Source organism: Fukomys damarensis, unplaced genomic scaffold (genome assembly GCF_012274545.1).
Source record: "Fukomys damarensis isolate Sample0158 unplaced genomic scaffold, DMR_v1.0_HiC HiC_scaffold_1, whole genome shotgun sequence".
NCBI lineage: Eukaryota > Metazoa > Chordata > Mammalia > Rodentia > Bathyergidae > Fukomys > Fukomys damarensis.
This window is the reverse complement of record NW_022900913.1, coordinates 48367964-48385567: the sequence shown is the minus strand read 5'-3', so window position 1 is coordinate 48385567 and position 17604 is coordinate 48367964. Positions and strand designations below refer to the sequence as shown.

Sequence of the window (17604 nt, the reverse complement as noted above, 5' to 3'; positions counted from 1 at the left end):
TCAGAGGGTTTAAATACACAGACAAAAGCTGGTCACATCACAGTAGCCAGTAAGCAGAAAGCTAAAGGAGGAGCCTCTGGGGGAGCTGTGTCCTTCCAGGTCAAGCCTCCATCGACCTGCCTCTTCTGAATAGACCCTCATCTTGCAGCAGCACACTCAGCCCTTACCAGTGGGTGAATGAATCCACAGATGGGCTAGTATCGCCTTGATTCAACCATCTCCCCAAATCCCTGCCTCTAGGCCCATGAGAATTTTGGGGGACATTCTAATTCTAAACAATAACTAAAAATTCATAGTCCTGTATCTGTTAGGCTTTCAGTGGCTGCCCATTTATGCCTATCTTAGCAGTTAGGAACTCAAACAATGTTCTTGATATTTTTCTCTTACTCTCAGAAGGTAATCTAGTCTCTTTAGTTTGTGAGAGGAACCAAAATTCAGTTAGCTATTCCCTAACTTGTTCCTTGAATGGAATTACCTCTTTTCTTGCTTTTGTATGTATAAAGAAGATTTAATGGTAAGCAGCAGAAAATCTAACCCAAAGTCACCTAAGAAAAAATTCTTCATTATCTTAAGTATTTGGAAAACTCAAGAGTAGGGTTGACTTATGTAAACCAGGAGCTCCTTTCATTTCACCTGAAGCTGGTTCTACTGATCTCTTCCATTTGCTATTTTCCCTATTTAGATATTGTTGAATGGCTTTTCTTACATAGAAACAGATGTCTATATGTGCTTCAGATATCACTTCTACTCATGTTCATATCTAAACATAACAGATCCCCTTTTACTGTTGCATACATTCAAGAAAAAGTTCTGGTCTTCTCTAATTAGTTTGAACTGGGGTAACTACCTATTCCTATACCAATCAACTCAGAGCTTATGCTGATGGTTTTACATAAATCAGTATTTGATTATGAATTTGAAGATTTGTTAAGGGGTCTATGAGGTTTGTTTTATAAATTTTTCAATATTGTATTTAGTTGGCTTGTTACTAAACAATGAAATACAAAGTCTCAGGTTCAGTCACAAGGAATGGGTTGGAGACTCTATTTGTAAAACAGTGTGAATTAAGTCTTTCCCTTTCTGAGGTCAGAACCAGTATGAAAGCCAAGAGCATATGATTCTTGGTTCCATGAACTACCACAGATAGACTCGTATTACAGGTTACCTAGAGCCCCTGGTTCTTCTTAGCTAGTTTCCCTATATTTCTCTACTATATTCACCAGAAAGGGACAATATAAACATTTGTCCAAAAAAAAAAAGTAGTAATTTTGTATCTGAAGTATTTTCTAGAAAAAAATATGTTTAGGTAGAGAAATTACACTAAAAGAAATCCCACTGAATGTTATTATTAAACTTCTTACTCCCATTAGTACTTTTTGTCCCTAGCTAATTAGTAAGACAATGCAAAGAGATATTATAATCAAGGCAAAGTATAATCTATTTTCTGTGGCACTGTTTAGCTGTACTCTATTTCATGTGTAGCATTCCTGAAAATTCAATCAAAAAGTTGAATGAATCTTCATGCTTCATTTCATCCTTTTATACAATAATACATTTATATTGGCAAAGAGAGTAGAAATCAACAGTGTTATTCCTCCGTATTTTAACAATGGACAGGAGAACTTCAACGGAAATGTGTAGTTCTCTTGTATTCCTGTGTAAAGCCTGAACAAAAATAGGCATCTTATTCTAATCAAGCTCAGAGGTTCTTCTATAGTATTAGAGGCCTGAGATACTTTGTGTACTGCATAGGAATGGTTCTTTAAAACTTTCTTTCAAATATTATTGTCAAGACCATGGAGTTCACTATATTTTTTACTTCCTCCTCCCACTTCAATTCACGTGAAATCAATAAGGAGTATATAATATGTCCACGTGTTTTCTTGGTAGAGAAAAACTTAATTATAAAATCTTACATATTTTTCCATTTATGCATGAATTTGCTTGGCTCCCTGTACGAAAATGAAGAAAGAGATAGTGAAACTCTTATTGATTCATTTTACATTTTCCCACAAGGCATAAATAGAAAATCGTTTTTTTTTTAAATGGTTAGATCATTAGTTTATTTAATTTATATATTTCCTTTCTCTTATGAATAAGACTATCTACATTTCTAATTAGAAAAACATGACTGGTTGGAATATGTGACTTGGGACCAGATCTTGGACTTGAATGTTAGCTTTGCCCATACTATGAAATCCTAAACTATTTTACCGTTTTGGAGTTTGATTTCCTTAACAAAAAACTTGGAAGGTGAATGTTATTAGCTCTCTGATTTATTATGTATAGCTAATAAATAAAATAATTATGCAGATTAATTTACTAACTCAGATCATCAGTATAATTCTTCAAAATCTGATGTATAAAAGCATTAACATTTTTTTCTTCAGCTTTCTGTCCTATATATATAGTATAAATATATAGTAGATAGTATGGTATATAGTGTATGTATATATATATATATATATATATATATACACATACAGTATATATATAGTTTAAATATATGGGCATAAATACATGTGTCATAGATATATGTGGCACATATATAATAATGGCACTAGGAATATATATGATAGTAGGTGTGTTAACATTTCCAGTGCTCAGGGAAAGAAAAAGAAAATTGTTTAGAAATTATAATTTTTATTTAAAAAGGATACTTTATTCCTTCTTCAATACAGAAACGATTTTATAAGTAGTAACAACAAACATGAGGGCATGCCTTTAATCCTAGCACTTGGGAGGCTGAGGCAGGAGCATTGTCATGAGTTTGAGGATAGCCTGAATTAGAATGAGACCCTGTCTCAAAATAACTAACTAAATAAAAAGTAGCAAGGTTATAGCTCAATCTGCAAACTCTTACCTCATGTTGATCTCATTTTTGGGTCAAATGAAAAATATAAATCTGAATTAGTTTCAGGCTTACCTTTCATAATATGAAGAAAATGTACCATTTTATAGTGTAGTTTTCTGGTAAGTGACATTATTTAGGCAATAAGACAAGAACTATGATAAAAATATGATAGGCTGGAAGTATCAGACTTTCTCACTTGCCAAAATAATCAGTCACCTCAGAGATGTGTCTTTGTACACCTATTTTAAACAAAGCTCCGTTTATTTACAATCTTTATGGAAACGATTATTAACTGAATTCCTGGAGTGAACAGCTTGTTTTGTGGCAAGAAAAAACAGATTTCCCCCTTCTTTTTCAATCAAATACTAAATTTTCTTATTTGCAAGATTTAAAAAATTTCCTTTTTAAAGTAGTCCTTGGTACCTGTGAATCAATAACTATTCAGATTAATTTGCATTATCCATTTTCCTTTTTTGTTATCTCAAGCTTGGCTTAGTCATTACAGAGATGTTGCTATCACTGTCCTACCAGCTGCGGTGATTTGCATCAATTGACACCCAAGCTGCCAGCTCTACTTCACAGACTACAGCTGCTACTGTTAACACCTGTATCCAAAACTATCTGTGATGTAACTTTTATAGAAGACCCATTTCTCCAACCCCAGATTCCCCCTTATATAAAACACTTTAAAAATGAAGTATATAGTACAATAATACCTCAATTCATTAACTCTTCTGTTTGCAAACAATTCTGTTCGCAAACCAAAGGATTCAGCAAAATTTTGCTTCTATTTGCAGACTCTGTTTTGGGTGCAAACACAACTACAGCAATCTTCCCCGCATAAACACAAATTCAGCCATCTTCCCCAACATCATAAGGGAAATTAAGGTCATAAACAGAAGCACCACTGTATGTGCATATACAATATAATGTAATATGAATGTATATGTATAAGTAAGCTACATGTGTATGTATATATAAACTATTAGTACTGGGCATTGAAAGATTGTAATTAGAATCAAGGCTTCATGTGGGAGAAGTTCAAGCCTGGCTGGGCCAGGTGGCTGCACTCCTGTCTCCTGACCTAACTCGCCTCAGTGAGTAGATGCTGCGTTAATAGAATAAACCTCCGCCCCTAGTCCGTGACTCCTTCGCCTCACTCAAGAAAAAAATTACTCCGCCATATCTGGCCAATGAGATATCGCCAAAGGTTAAATGTTCCTCCCATGCTCCTCCCCCCCACCCGTTCCCTATATAAGCCTGTGCATTTCCTGAAAGCAGCAGAAGCATTCCAGAAGCGTCGTACTTCCTTCTGGTCTTAGCTCCCCAACCTCTCTTTGTGAGCGGGCTCACAGACAACAGCTGGCACTCAAATGTGGGACTCCCATATACTGGATAAGTATTGAAGCTGCAGGTAAGGATCTCTATTATGGGTAATCTGTTAAGTCAAGAATGGCCGGCACAGGCCACTTTAATAAAGGGTCTTTGTGCCATAAAGGCATCCGAGGTGTTTTCAGCCCAAACTCAGCTGAGTGTAGGGCCCCCCGAAGTCTCTAGAAATGGCGGACAAAAACCTCTTAAGAAAGATGGCGCAGGAATGCTGTCTCCTCCGCTGTTCTTCTTCCCCAAAGGCATCAGCGCCGCCCTCTGGTCTCTCACTTGTAGTTGATGTATCTGGAAAAGCCCACCTTTTCTGGTCCAAAATGGTGGCCTTCACCCTGTGCGCCGCCATTTTACCAGTCCCGTGGATCTTCTGATGGCCTGTGGTGGGCGGGTAGAGTCTCGGCTGGGGCGGTGGCAGGTGCAGGTGCAGCTGCTCCAGGTTTGAGGCAAGCGATGGCCGCAGTGGGCCAGCCAGTGCACAGGAAGGTGGTAGGGGGCAGCAGGTGGAGGTTCAGGTCGCCCAGGGCATCCTCACTGTCCAGGTCCAGACGGCCGGCCAGGGCGCTTACAGTAAGCTTCCTGGGACCTACAGAACCTTAGCTCCTCTAGAATTTGAGATCCTAGGATCTGGAGCGATGGCCTCGAGAGAGGCACCTCATCTGCGTTCATCACTCTGGCGCCTCCATGCTGCAACGTGGCTGTGACCCAGAAAGTGTGGCAGGTGTCTGGGGAGGCCTGGCATGGCTGTTCCTGGAGCCCTCCCTCTGAAGGCCCTCGGGGCTGGCGCAGCTGGGAGACCCTGGACCCCTCCTGGCAGGGCTGCAGCCGAAGTCCCCACTGCACCTACTCTATGCAGCCCTCGCTGCGAATTCAATATGGGCTGGCCCTCCTCCCTCCCCAAATCCACAATAGACATGATTTGGAAATCTCTGCCATTGCCTCCAACCAATTGACAAAAAATACCACACAGGCCTTCGGACAAGCCACCCTACTGTTTCAAGATGTCCGTGCTGCCATTTTAAATTTACAAACCCAGATAAATCCTGTCTGGGAAAAAAATTCAATGGTTAGAGACTAAAATTCTAAGCCATTGTCATGCAAATTTCACCCATATTTGTGTTATTCCCTTTCGTTGTCAACATTGTAATGATTATAAAAATCTCTCAAATTGTATATGAAAAACCTGGGATCCCACATCAATCAACATTTACAAACCTTGACTCATATTGTTCAGTGAAATGATACACAAGCTCTTGATGTTGTTACTCTTAATATACAAGAGATAATTTGGTCTGGCATTCAAGCTGGGTGGAGAAACCTAAGTTCCTTTGCTAAAGGATTGATATTGTCATTACCCTATATGTTGACCCTGCTTAAAATTATTTTACTGCTCTTCATCTTAAAAATCAGATGTCTAGTCCCTAAAAGCTATAAACAAACTCATAAAAATGTGGTTCTCTTGGCCAAGGCTCTGGAGTCAAAGACGAAAGGGGGAATTGTGGGAGAAGTTCAAGCCTGGCTGGGCCAGGTGTGCCACACTGCTGTCTCCTGAGGTAACTCACCTAAGTGCATAGATGCTGGGTCCAACAGGCTATACACCTCCACCCCTAGTCTGTGACTCCTTCACCTCACCCAGGAAAAATCCGCCTTGTCTGGACAATAAGATATTGCCACACATTAAATGTTCCTCCCATGTTCCTCCCCCGTGGTTCGCTATATAAGCCTGTGCATTTCCTGAATAAAGCAGATGCATTCCAGAAACCTCTCTGGTCTGCCTGGTGACTCCACACCTTGCTCTCCTAGTCCGAGCTCCCGAACCTTGTTCCATGAGCAGGCTTGCAGACAACCACAGCTTCATCACTTTCTGGTTATGGCCCTGTGGCAAGTGACTCATTACTTACCATAAATATTTTCAACCTTAAACTAAACTTTAAAATTCAACTTCCAGCCTAACAAGAGAGACCTCATAAGTCTTCCTATAAGGTATAAAGTATATGTAAGTCCTCTCTATCAGTTATTGATGCTGAGTTAATTTTAAAATGGTGACCAGCTTTGTTATTCAAGGTACATTCACATATCCCTCTGCCCATTTACCAGAATGGTTGTGGGTTGGGGAGCAGATGACAAGATGTGCCAAGAGGGAGGATGGGAAAGTGGTTGGAAAAAGTTAATCATTGGAAAGTGTATGAAGGTGGAAAAATTCGAGGGTACTCTTGGTCAGTTGGAATGCCATCAGGTTCAGACACACCTTTGGGGGAATACCTTACATGTCTCACTCTGTTTTAGGCTCTGCTGATATGTGAGCAAAACAGACAAGATTCCTATTTGGAGATCATCCAATTTAAATAAATTTAAACATCCATAGTGCAGCTAAAGACTTGAGAAATTTTTTGTTGTGTTTTAATGAACAACAGAAAGACAAGTTCTATGTATAGGAAAAAAAAAAAAAGAGGAGGAAGGGATTTAACCCTAAACAAGTCAAGTTCAGTACAATTCCTTAAGATGGAAATGCTGGCGGAAGGATGATAAATGAAGGAGAAAGAAGAGATAATCAAAGCCTACAGTATGCATGGGAAAGGTGCTGCAGGGCCTATGAGACAGCACTGGCTGGAATCCATGCTTGGTTTTTGCAGGATTTGCAAGAGTGGAGGTTCATGACTGCCACTTCTTCGTGACTGTTCATCATCACAGAAGCAACAAAACGGAGATACACAACAGAATATTCCTGTACACATAGTGAAGAATTCATACCTGGAACCTGACTGTGAGGTGTAAGTAATATCACTTCCTAAATTATCAGTGTTTATCTGGCTGGAATTTTAGGACTTGTACATTTGAGGAGTCAAAGTCGTCTCATAACCTGACATAATGTTGCTCTGGAAATACTGCTATCACAACCATACTCTGTAATAAAATTGGAATTGACAAGAGAAGCCTCATGGTATCTTGTATTTTTTGTGAAAAGATATCTTGTGTTAGCATAGTAAAATATAACTTGTATATAAGGACCAATTTTAACACATTCTTAAGCCCAGTTTTCTGTGACATTAATTCAATTAACTATATTAAGTCCAGGAGCTGGAGCATGGAGGCAATAGATGCAAAAGGAAAAGGGGCATAATTAAACATCCATATGTAGAAGTCTACTTATCTTTATCCTTTCCCAAATGCATTGATGGAATTGTTGGTTATGGGTTTATGCTATGGAAGGCTCTTCTCTCTAAAGAAGTAAAACATGGTAGGCAGAAAGAAAGCTTATAGTATGGGAACTGGAATTTCTGAGCAAAGTCTTCTAAATACCAGAATTTGAAAATGAACCAAAGAAACCATCATAACTCTAACTCATCTGAAAGTAATGTCTAAAACTCCAGAAAGGTCATATATCTGCTGATCAGTAGTAGTTTTTTGTACTTGCCCTGTTATTGTTTTCTTCATCTTTTTATACCTTATCAGCTTTTAATTGAACATACTGAATAACAGCAGTTTTGTTCTCTTCACATATCAGTTATTTTTAAAAATGTTTGTTATTCTGGAATTTAAGATACACATTTTAAAGAATCTAAGTACACTTTCAAGTGACACCATATTGCTTAACATATAGTACAAAATACTTGAGTATTCCTAATTCCTAGCTGTCTTCTCTTAGAACATTGTTGCCTAGTCACATGAACATCTAGTACTGTACATTGCTAGTACTATTGGTTTACACAGAATATTGTTCAATTAAGGATAAGAGAAAAATATATTTTAGCTTATGCTCATTTACTTTTTTATCTTTATGTTCCTGACCTATATAAAAGACTGTGACATCTACAGCCTTTGCTGATTTTCATCTTCCTGGAAACTGCACACTATTCTTTAAAGTATATCTTCACATTTTTACTATTGTATCTTGCATTGTTCATTGTTTTATGGTGTAAGTCATGATCCTCCCATGCAGTTATAAGCTTAGTAAGGCAGTACTACTAGGACATTTTTCCCACATAGTGCTTGTCACAGAATGGAGACCATAAGAGACTGAATTAACATTGACTATAGACCAGTAGAAAAGTCCAGGTGTTTCATGTAGGAGTAGGCTTACTCTTATTTCTGCCATTTGGATAGGGAATATTTTTTGAAAGAGTTCTTCCAAAGACTTCATCTCTCTTATCAGTACTTTATTCCACTTTGCGGATGTTTTGTATTTGTTGCTATTATTTTAATGAACATGGTTTATATTCTGTTTTGGTAGTTACAAGGAAGTATATACTAGGGAAGACATAGGGAAAATGATACAATTTTAATCATCATCCCTTGATACTCAAGGACCTATAACCAGTTTATATATTCCTGCCCATAATTTATAATCAGGAGTGAAAAACTTCAGTCAACTTTCATATTTTACATCTATTCCCTTAAACATTCATTTTTATGTAATTTTCATGTAAGTTTGTAGAATACAAGTTTGGTGGCATTTGCAGGAGATTGTTTTGATCTCAACTGCAGTTGCTCTTTTCGTTGCTGTCCTAAAAATTATCAGCAAAGGTTACATACCATTTTTGCTTCACACTGCTGTGTTGTTTACTTATTGGGGCACTAAGTATTAATTGCTTATTATTTCTTTTTCATTTATTGCTATGAGGAATGAATAATATAATGTTCATAGTTTCTTTATCATTTAATGACACTTGTTAAAGTATCTTAGCTCTAGCAGCAAATTCTGAAATATTTTTTGAGATGAGCAGTAAAATTACTGGTTGCATTTCTGTCCCAAATTTTAAATATTATCTTTGCATTGGTATCTTTTCCTCATCATGATGCCATCTTTGAATTTTAGTTGGAGTTATGCTGGCTCGTCTTTATTTCTTTTTCATGATTTTTTTTTATCTTTGTTACTTAGAGATGCTGCAATCATACATTTACTTCCTTAACTTTGTAGTATTAGCTTCCTATCTCCATCTCTTCAATTGTATTGAAGGGATTTCAACAAACCAGTACCTGATACAATGCCTTGCTGTCCTGCACTGTCCTGTTTGCCTAAATTCACCCATTGCTCTCTCTACTTGGATTTCCTATGTACCATTTTACTTATACTTTTTATTTAAGAGGTTCTTTGATGTGGAATATCAGTCATATTAAGGATGTATAGTTTGTTTTTTTTTTATTAAAGGGCAAGGGCATTTCACCATTATAGCTAATTATACAGAAACCATTAAATTTTAGGTTGCTTTCTTTCAGTATCTCAGAAGGAAATAGAAATTAACATTTTTAAATACTTGAATAAATGGGACACATTCAAATACTAACTCTGCCATTAACTTTGTATCCTGGCCTCTATGAGCTTTATTATTTGCATCTGTAGAAATATAGGAGGAGGGTGGTTTAGAGTATTGTAATCTGTAAAATCTCTTATACAATTTAATTTTGCATCTCCTAAGCACCCACTCTAATTGCATCACTCCACACAATTGTAGAGCACTTAGGCATTTACAAAATAATATATTCTGTTAAAAATTAAATCTTTAAAATAATCTCATAAAAGTCAAGGTATCCATTATACAGACAATAAAACTGAAGTCCGCAGTTCACATAGGTGCTAAGTCTAAAAACAGAATACAATCTTGTGAAGTAGAGAAAAAAATACTTGGTTCAAAGTCAGAATCTGAGGCTAATTGTTTCCTAAAAAATATCTCCCCTTAAACGTAATCAGTGACCCTTATTTTCATGGCTTCCAAATAGAGAGGAAAATATAATCAGTCATCCTAACTCCCTATGACAGTTTGACACTTCTTTAGTTAAATCTTTTGCCATTTTGCTTATGACAGGAAACAGGGCCAGGCTGTGCTGACATTGAAGGCTCTGTCTCCAGGAATAATCTAGTTACTTCCCTCTAGACTGAGTGATTTGTCTTCTGGATTTTCTGCCACAGGTATGCCTTCTTGTATTTTGTCTATTGTCACCATGTATTCTAATTTTTCTTTGGGTGTTATTGGCACAGTAGGCATTGTGGTTTGCTTTATAGTAGTTTCCCTATCCTGGAGCTGAAATAACATAAATTGTGAGTAAAGATAAATTGCTCTTGCACAAGGATCATTAATGTATGGTGTGGGTGTTTGGAAAATAAATAGCACAAGTTAAATGTGACTAATACCATGAAGTGAGAAGAATGTGGCATTCTGACACCAGACTGATAGACTTCCCTCTCCACTGTTTGTATGATCTTGGGGATTTATTTAATCTGTCTGTACTTCAGTGAAATGGGAATGATAATGTTATTAGCTCAGAAAGTTATAAGGATTGAGGTGATAAATATATGTAAGTTGATTATAACATTGCCTAGTGCATTTAAGGTGCTGAATAAATGTCTGCTATTATTGAAACAAAAACAGACCACATTTATGGTGATTTTCTGTGTCAGACATTGAGGTCAATGATTTGGATTATCTTATTTAATTTTCACTATGACCTCTTGAAATAGGGACTATTTTTATCACAATTTTTATAGAAGAGAAAAATAGAAATTGAATAACTATCCACAAAGTCACACAGCCAAAAAGTGACATCTCTTTTAGGATAATGCCCTCAGCTTCTAGAAATGGTCATGTTGTGCTAGAAGTATTTCAGAGAAAGGGAACATAGAGAGAACTTTATTCCAACTAACCTTTAAACTCTTATGAGAGTCTCTTTTAAATCATAAAATTTGTCTTGCAAATACATAGTTGATAATATTGGTATTATCTTACTATTAAGATATATAAATCAATCATTATATTAATTTACATTAATTTCAGATATATTAATTTATATTAATTTCAGAATATTAACTTTCAATGGCCAGTTTTTTTGGAAGTTGCAAATGTGCTTTAATTATAAATGCATAGAATCAAAAATATTTAGTACTGATGATGTCTGATTTTAAGTTTAAAATAAGCATAATTACAAAAAACATACTGTCATTTGTTTAGTACAGCTACCTGGAGTAAATTTGGCTTGCAGAGTTTGAATGATTCAGCTATCTATACTGATTCTTACCATCCTGCGCTACGTATTACAATCACCAGGTATTCCTAATCACCAAGGATTTTGTTGTATTCACATCTCTATAAGCCTAATATTTCCATGACTCGTTTTAAGCAATTAAGCTGGTCCATTGAGAACATAGATGACAGACTTTCAGGGAGATGTAATGTTATAGAGAGCACAAGCTTAAATAACTTAGATCCATGTTCTAAATGAAATATCCTTGAGAAAGCTACCTAAAATCTCTAAATTTCTTTTCTGATTTATGAAAAGTAGGGTTGTACTTTATAATGCTCCAGTAAAATCCATCCTATTACAAAAGGTCTATTTAACAAATCAGGAATTGGTATAATTTCATGTGTACTAACCAGGGTTCTTCAGATAAAGAGAAGGAATGGGCTATCTGTCTATTATCTATCTATTTATCTGTCATATTTCATCTATCTGCCTGCTACTTACCTGGTTGAAATTTGTAGAGCTGCATAGAAGTGGAAATTCAGGAAGAGATGGTGTTGCATTCATGAGCCTGAAGATAGGTCAGTACTCTGAGAACCAAGGCAATATTTTTATGTTATAAGCTTGAAGTGGAATTGCTGATCCTTTGAGGTATCTCAGTCTTGCTCGTAAGGCCTTGAACCATTCGATAAGGTCCACTCATATTGTGGAATATAATTTTCTTAAAGTCAACTGATTATGACTATTAATCACATTCACAACTATATTCACATCTACATTCACCGTAACACCTCAACTAGGCTTTGACAAAATGAGTGGAATGGCCTACCCTAGACAAGGTTACTCACGACAGAACTTGTTTATTTGTGGTGTTAAGACCACTACTACACCAAGTGTTCTAATTGTGTTTTTTTAAGGATGCCTTAAACACATTTCACTGTCAACTTAGATGAGAGAATTGTTAGTGGAAGGTGAATCACAGGCACAGTCACGATATTTGGTTCTGGAATTTCCTATGCTGATGGAATCAATCTTCTGTAAGTTGACAACAAACATAGTAGAGGGACAGACAGCTTAGAAGTAAGATGCAAAGCATACCTTGCTTCTTTCAGAGGTCTTTCTGCTGAGTCTGCTACCTCAGCTCAAGCCAGATTCACTTTATGGATCAAAATATTCGTCCTATAAAATTATCCTTATTTACTGACTGATAAGAGGATATCTCTTAAATCAGCACCTAATACTCCACTATTGTGCTAGAATGATGAAGAGACCGTCTTTCATGGCTTCTGTGGCTGGCTTGTTTCTCAGGAAATACTGAATGCTGTGCAGGTGTCAGACCTTATCAGTTATTTATTAAAGCCACATCTGAGATCGTTATTTTGGAGGGAAATGTTGGAGCTATCCATTCTATTTCTTATGCAGAAATTTAAAATGTACCTCCAAGGAAGATAAATGCAGTACTGCATTTTTGAAATGCGAGCCTAATAGAGTGCCATATGTAAGCTGTCATGAGTATTCATCCCACGCACTCAGTGGGTAGATGCCAAGTCTTTGAGACTATGTTATCTTTGAAAGAAAACAAAATAAATATGTATTGGCTACCCAGTCCCTACTGAAAAATGTGTATATGTACAGTTAACTCTTAGTATCTCAGGTGTTCTATTGAGAATGAAGATAGTCTGGGTTGTTGAGGTTTGATTCAGCACCACTGGATAATGTTATTTTTCTCATAGTAAGTTCTACAAACAGATTACTGTAGGAAAATGGGGTCTTCTGGGTGTTTTTTTTAAACCTTTAAAAATAAAAACCTGAAACAGAGTTCAGACACTGGTATATGAACATTGGTCTGTCCATGTGGGTTCTTTCTGTACGAAGACCTTTCTGGAAATTATGCCGCTGATGATTGAGTGAAAATATTTTCATTAAAACATTTCTTTTTCAAATGCATTCTTTCTTTTCTATTGAGAACTGACAGATGGCTACACTGGAGAGTAGTATAGACAAGATATTAAATATGACACCTGTGCAGAGGGTTCATAGAAGGATTTTTCCCACAGGGGCACGGCCAGGGCCTTCTAGGGATGACAACCTGCTGAAGGTACACGAAGGAATTGTACTTGTAGAGCCATGTGGTTTCAGCTTGACATGGCTGCCGTAGTCCACTTGTTCTGCAAGGCCTGCACAGTACCTAAGGCTTCCAAGGCTACCTAAAAGACTGCTTTATGGATAATTCTTGAATCTGTACCTTTGCCATCTCATGATGAAGGGGAGCAGGTATCTCTGAGAAGATAGGTTTAGGTTCAGGGGTCTCTCATTTTTTTTTCTTGGTTTTTTTTGAGTCAGGGTCTCACTATGTAGTTGAGACTGACCTGCAACTCACTACATAGCCCAAGCTGGTCTCAAACTCACAACAATCCTCCTGCCTCAGCCTTTCAAGTGCTGGGATTATAGGCATGTGCCACCATGCCCAGCTCTCAGGGGTTTTAAGGATGAAATGAAATCTGTCTTCTTAGCTGTGTTCTGTGCACAAATGTACCTCTCTTTGGAGTTTCAGCCTTGACGTTAAGTAGGCTGGATTTCTATTTCTGTGTTTGATTTGTCCTCTTTCTTAAGGAATTTAGAAAGAAATTCAGCTAGCCAGGGTACAAAGGCGGACTGACTACATAGTGGGCAGGTAGGGTAGGTGCACTTATTTCTGTCCCCAGCTCTTTTCCTGTTGAAAAACTACCATCAGTTCTGGTCACTTGAAGATGTATGAACAGTGATAACTATTTAAAAATTTTTCCACATTTTTATTAATACATTTTGCATTATACAGATTGATGGTTTTCATTTTGGCAGTTGTACATGCACATATTTTCATTAACCCACCCATTTCCTCTACCCTTCCCCCTGTTTTCCTGTTTTCAATGTGTATAATGTATTTTGATCATATTCATGCCCTTTGACTTTATTTAAACCTGGAAGGCATAGAGGATAAACAAAAGAACATTTCACTTATTTCTCTACCTACTGCTGCTGTCTTTGAGAGATTAGATAACATGCATACCTTTTGCCTCTTCTCAGAACAGTGACTTATTCTGATACTGTCAGACTAATCAACAAATCCAATTTTTGTCACAAAACAAAACAAATGTTATTAAAGTCACCTTAAAGAGACACACCTTGATATCTGAGTACCAGGGTTTTGTTTCACAGGTCAAAGCATTTATCATTAATTTAATCCTTTTCTAACAAACATACCTGCATTTCTAACAAACCTACCTTTCTAACAAACATAGCTGAATGTGAAGGCTGAAAAGGCTGAAAAAGGCTGAAAAGGCTGAAAAGGAATGATTTAGTTCTTGGAAAGAAAATTTCCATCTGATGATGAAGGACCTCAATTAATTTTTCTAACCCCTTCCAAAGTATATAGCTATGATAGGGGAATAGTTTTAAGTCCCCTGTGTTATGAAACTTTGATAAATTTTCCAAATTTTTATTTATTCCCCTGTAGCAATTATCTTTTATCAACATTGAAATATGTGTCTTTAAAATTGATAATTTTTCTTTTTTTCCTTGATTATCTTATTGAAGGTCTCTCTAGAGGTCTGTGTGATTATCATCTAAATTTACATTTTAATAACTTGTGCCTGTCATGTGCTTTTGTATTTTTGCTAATTTTTCCCCTTCTTTGAGAAAGACCTTTTTTCATCTTGTTACGATAATTAAACAACACACTTAGGAAACTTTCCCTAACAGCAGCTAGAAATAACAAATGACATGACAGTTGTGGTAGATATGGGGAAGGTCAGATATTGTGATTAAAACATTATATCCTCTCCGTAAGCTTATACCCTGAAGCTCACAGAAAAATAGACATATTCATACTCAGAGTATGAAAGGTAGTAAGGCTTTTACTAGGCTGTAAAGGCTGAAGATGTACAATAATTTCATAAACTTGGGATTATCTGAGTGTATGGGCTGCTATGCCCCTTTTGCTTTAAAATGTCAATAAATCTATCATATAATTCTCAATCAATACTGAAAAAAACCAAAACTACATTATTTTTGGATATATTAGAAAAGCATCATATGTGTCATCTAATTTCTATTCATCTAAATCTTAATGATTCCCAAAATGTACACTAACTTTCCACTATTAACTAAAGGAAGATAAATTTTAGTTCAAAAGGTTCTTCCATTTTATTTTCAGGCAAAGGTATTAAATCCTTCCACTGGCTAGATTGGTTTGAATTAACTTGTGCCTTTCATCCCTGTGTCTTGCCATGTCATCCCTGTTATTTTATCATTTAGACACAAGAATACCTTAGGAGATAGAAGGTATAGGGTGGCAGCAATCCTGTGTAGACAAAGATTTGGAATATGGAGAATTTGGAACGTGTGAAGTAGGTTGGGAGAGATGGTAATAGCTAACACCTAGGGTTCCTACACAAAGCTGAGTAGTGGACTGGGACACTTTCTGTGTATCAGGTACAGGGGCTTCTTCGCTTTCAGCAAGCACTGAGGGTTTCTTGCACTGCCCCTCCACAGAACTACATGGCTACCATGTCCATCATTTACCCATTTTTGGTTTGGAATGCCTGAGCACAGATTGCCTGCTGGTACAGGTGCACTACTGGTATCATAATGATATCGATATCCTAAGGACATAACCTCCATTGACACCAAAATATCTATGCCAGAATTGTCTTTGGAGGTTGAGGAATAGTCAAAGCCATCCATGTCTCCCAATTCAGTGATAATCACTTCCAGACATCAAAGTTCTATTTTGACCATATATGCTTCTATATCTTTGTATCCATACTGTTCAATGATTATTACCAAGCTTCCTGCTTGTGCTATTGACCTTCTGCAGTAATAAAATCTTGGTACCCTCTAGCAACCCTGTTGTATTATAGATTAATTTCCTGAATCTTTAATGTCTTATTACTTAGTGGTATGTTGGTAAATGTTTAATCACTGGCTCTGTTATAAAAACACATATTTTTATATAAGCACATTTTAAAAGTACATTTTATTGTTACAGATAATGTGTAGCACATAGTTTATAAGTAATAATACATAACTTTACTGTAATTCAGTATTGCTAATCAGTTTGCATTGATATTTACTGAATTTTTGTACTCATACTCAGTCAATATTTGCAAATTAATGTGACTCCAACACTTAAACAATTTGAATGTTAGTTAATATTTTCATTTAGATTAATAGATAAGAGAAAAGTGAAACAAAAGCATGCGGCAAAATCATACTAATTTTTCAGTGGCATAAATGATTTTGCTAAACTGGGTAGTAGTTCTAAATACCAAGAAAGAAATTTTCACAATTTTTCTTTGCATTGCTTATATGGAAAGGGTGATAGACTTGACACGCTTTTAAATCAATCTGCAATATTTATATTTTTTGTCATAATTTCCCTAAGTCTGAACCAAGAGGCATCACTTTATTTTTTCTTAAAGGGCTGGACAGTAAATAATTTAAGCTTAAAAAATCATATGATCTCGGTTGGAACAACTCAACCTTGCTGTTTTGAAGCTATAGACAAATGGTTGAGTACTTGGTGTATTCCAATAAAACTTTGTTTTTAAAACAGGCATTAGTTGGGCTGGGGATTTAGCTCCGTGGTTCCACTGCCTGCTTCACAAGTGCAAGGTCCTGAGTTTGATCCCTGGTACCACAAAATAAATAAATAAACAAACAGGCATTAGGTTGGCAATAATTTGTCTAGATATTGACAAAAAAATAACCAAGCCTTGGTATGTAGTATTTATCAATTTCCATACTATAAAACCTCTACCACAGCCAACATGAAGATAAGAAGGAAGGAAGTTGAAAGAATGGCAGTACAGTGTCAGACCCAAATGGACATCAATGAAGTGGCTGTGGAATGAATAAAAACAGATCCTGTGTCTCAATTCTATGGCAAGAAGAACAGAAAATAATATAATTCCACTGGGCAAAGTGCCAGGAGAAGTAATGTAGAAGAACCAGATGTACTAGCTCACCATAACCAATTACAAAACTTTCAGGAATTTGGGGAACTGACTATAAACATTACAGCTATGTAAAACATTACATGAACATACAATTAAGGCATTAATATTGTTGTGGCTAATGTCTAGATGTTTCCCCCAATTCTTCCTGCAGTCTTTTTCAGAGGTGGCTTAATCTGGAATGTGTGATGTTGGGATTAAGAATATTTGATTACTAAACCACTATACGTGAGTGTCTGGTTTGGCACTGCACTAATTTCAGTAGTCTGGATGGAACAAAAGAGGCAGAAAGACACTGTTAAGATCTCTTGCTGTTTTTGCTGTCTTCCGTCACCATGAACTGCTGCCCCCTGCCACCCTGCCTTGGAGCCTGCTGATTATGGACTAAAACCTTTCCCCTTAACTTTGGGTGTTAGT

General features: G+C 36.6%; 1 long non-coding RNA gene across 4 annotated transcripts in view; it reads left to right on the top strand.

Annotated features, from left to right (window-relative positions):
• Window positions 1–4130: 4130 nt before the first annotated feature.
• Window positions 4131–17604, top strand: part of LOC104871364 — a 90966-nt gene continuing 77492 nt past the window's right edge. For 2 of the 4 annotated variants that reach the window (XR_782855.1, XR_002025793.1), the window contains exons 1-4: window positions 4131–4268; window positions 6871–7008; window positions 10042–10145; window positions 11182–11277. This is a non-coding gene — a long non-coding RNA (uncharacterized LOC104871364). The remainder of the gene's footprint in view (window positions 4269–6870; window positions 7009–10041; window positions 10146–11181; window positions 11278–17604) is intronic. The other 2 variants (XR_782856.1, XR_782857.1) reach the window with 2 other exon arrangements.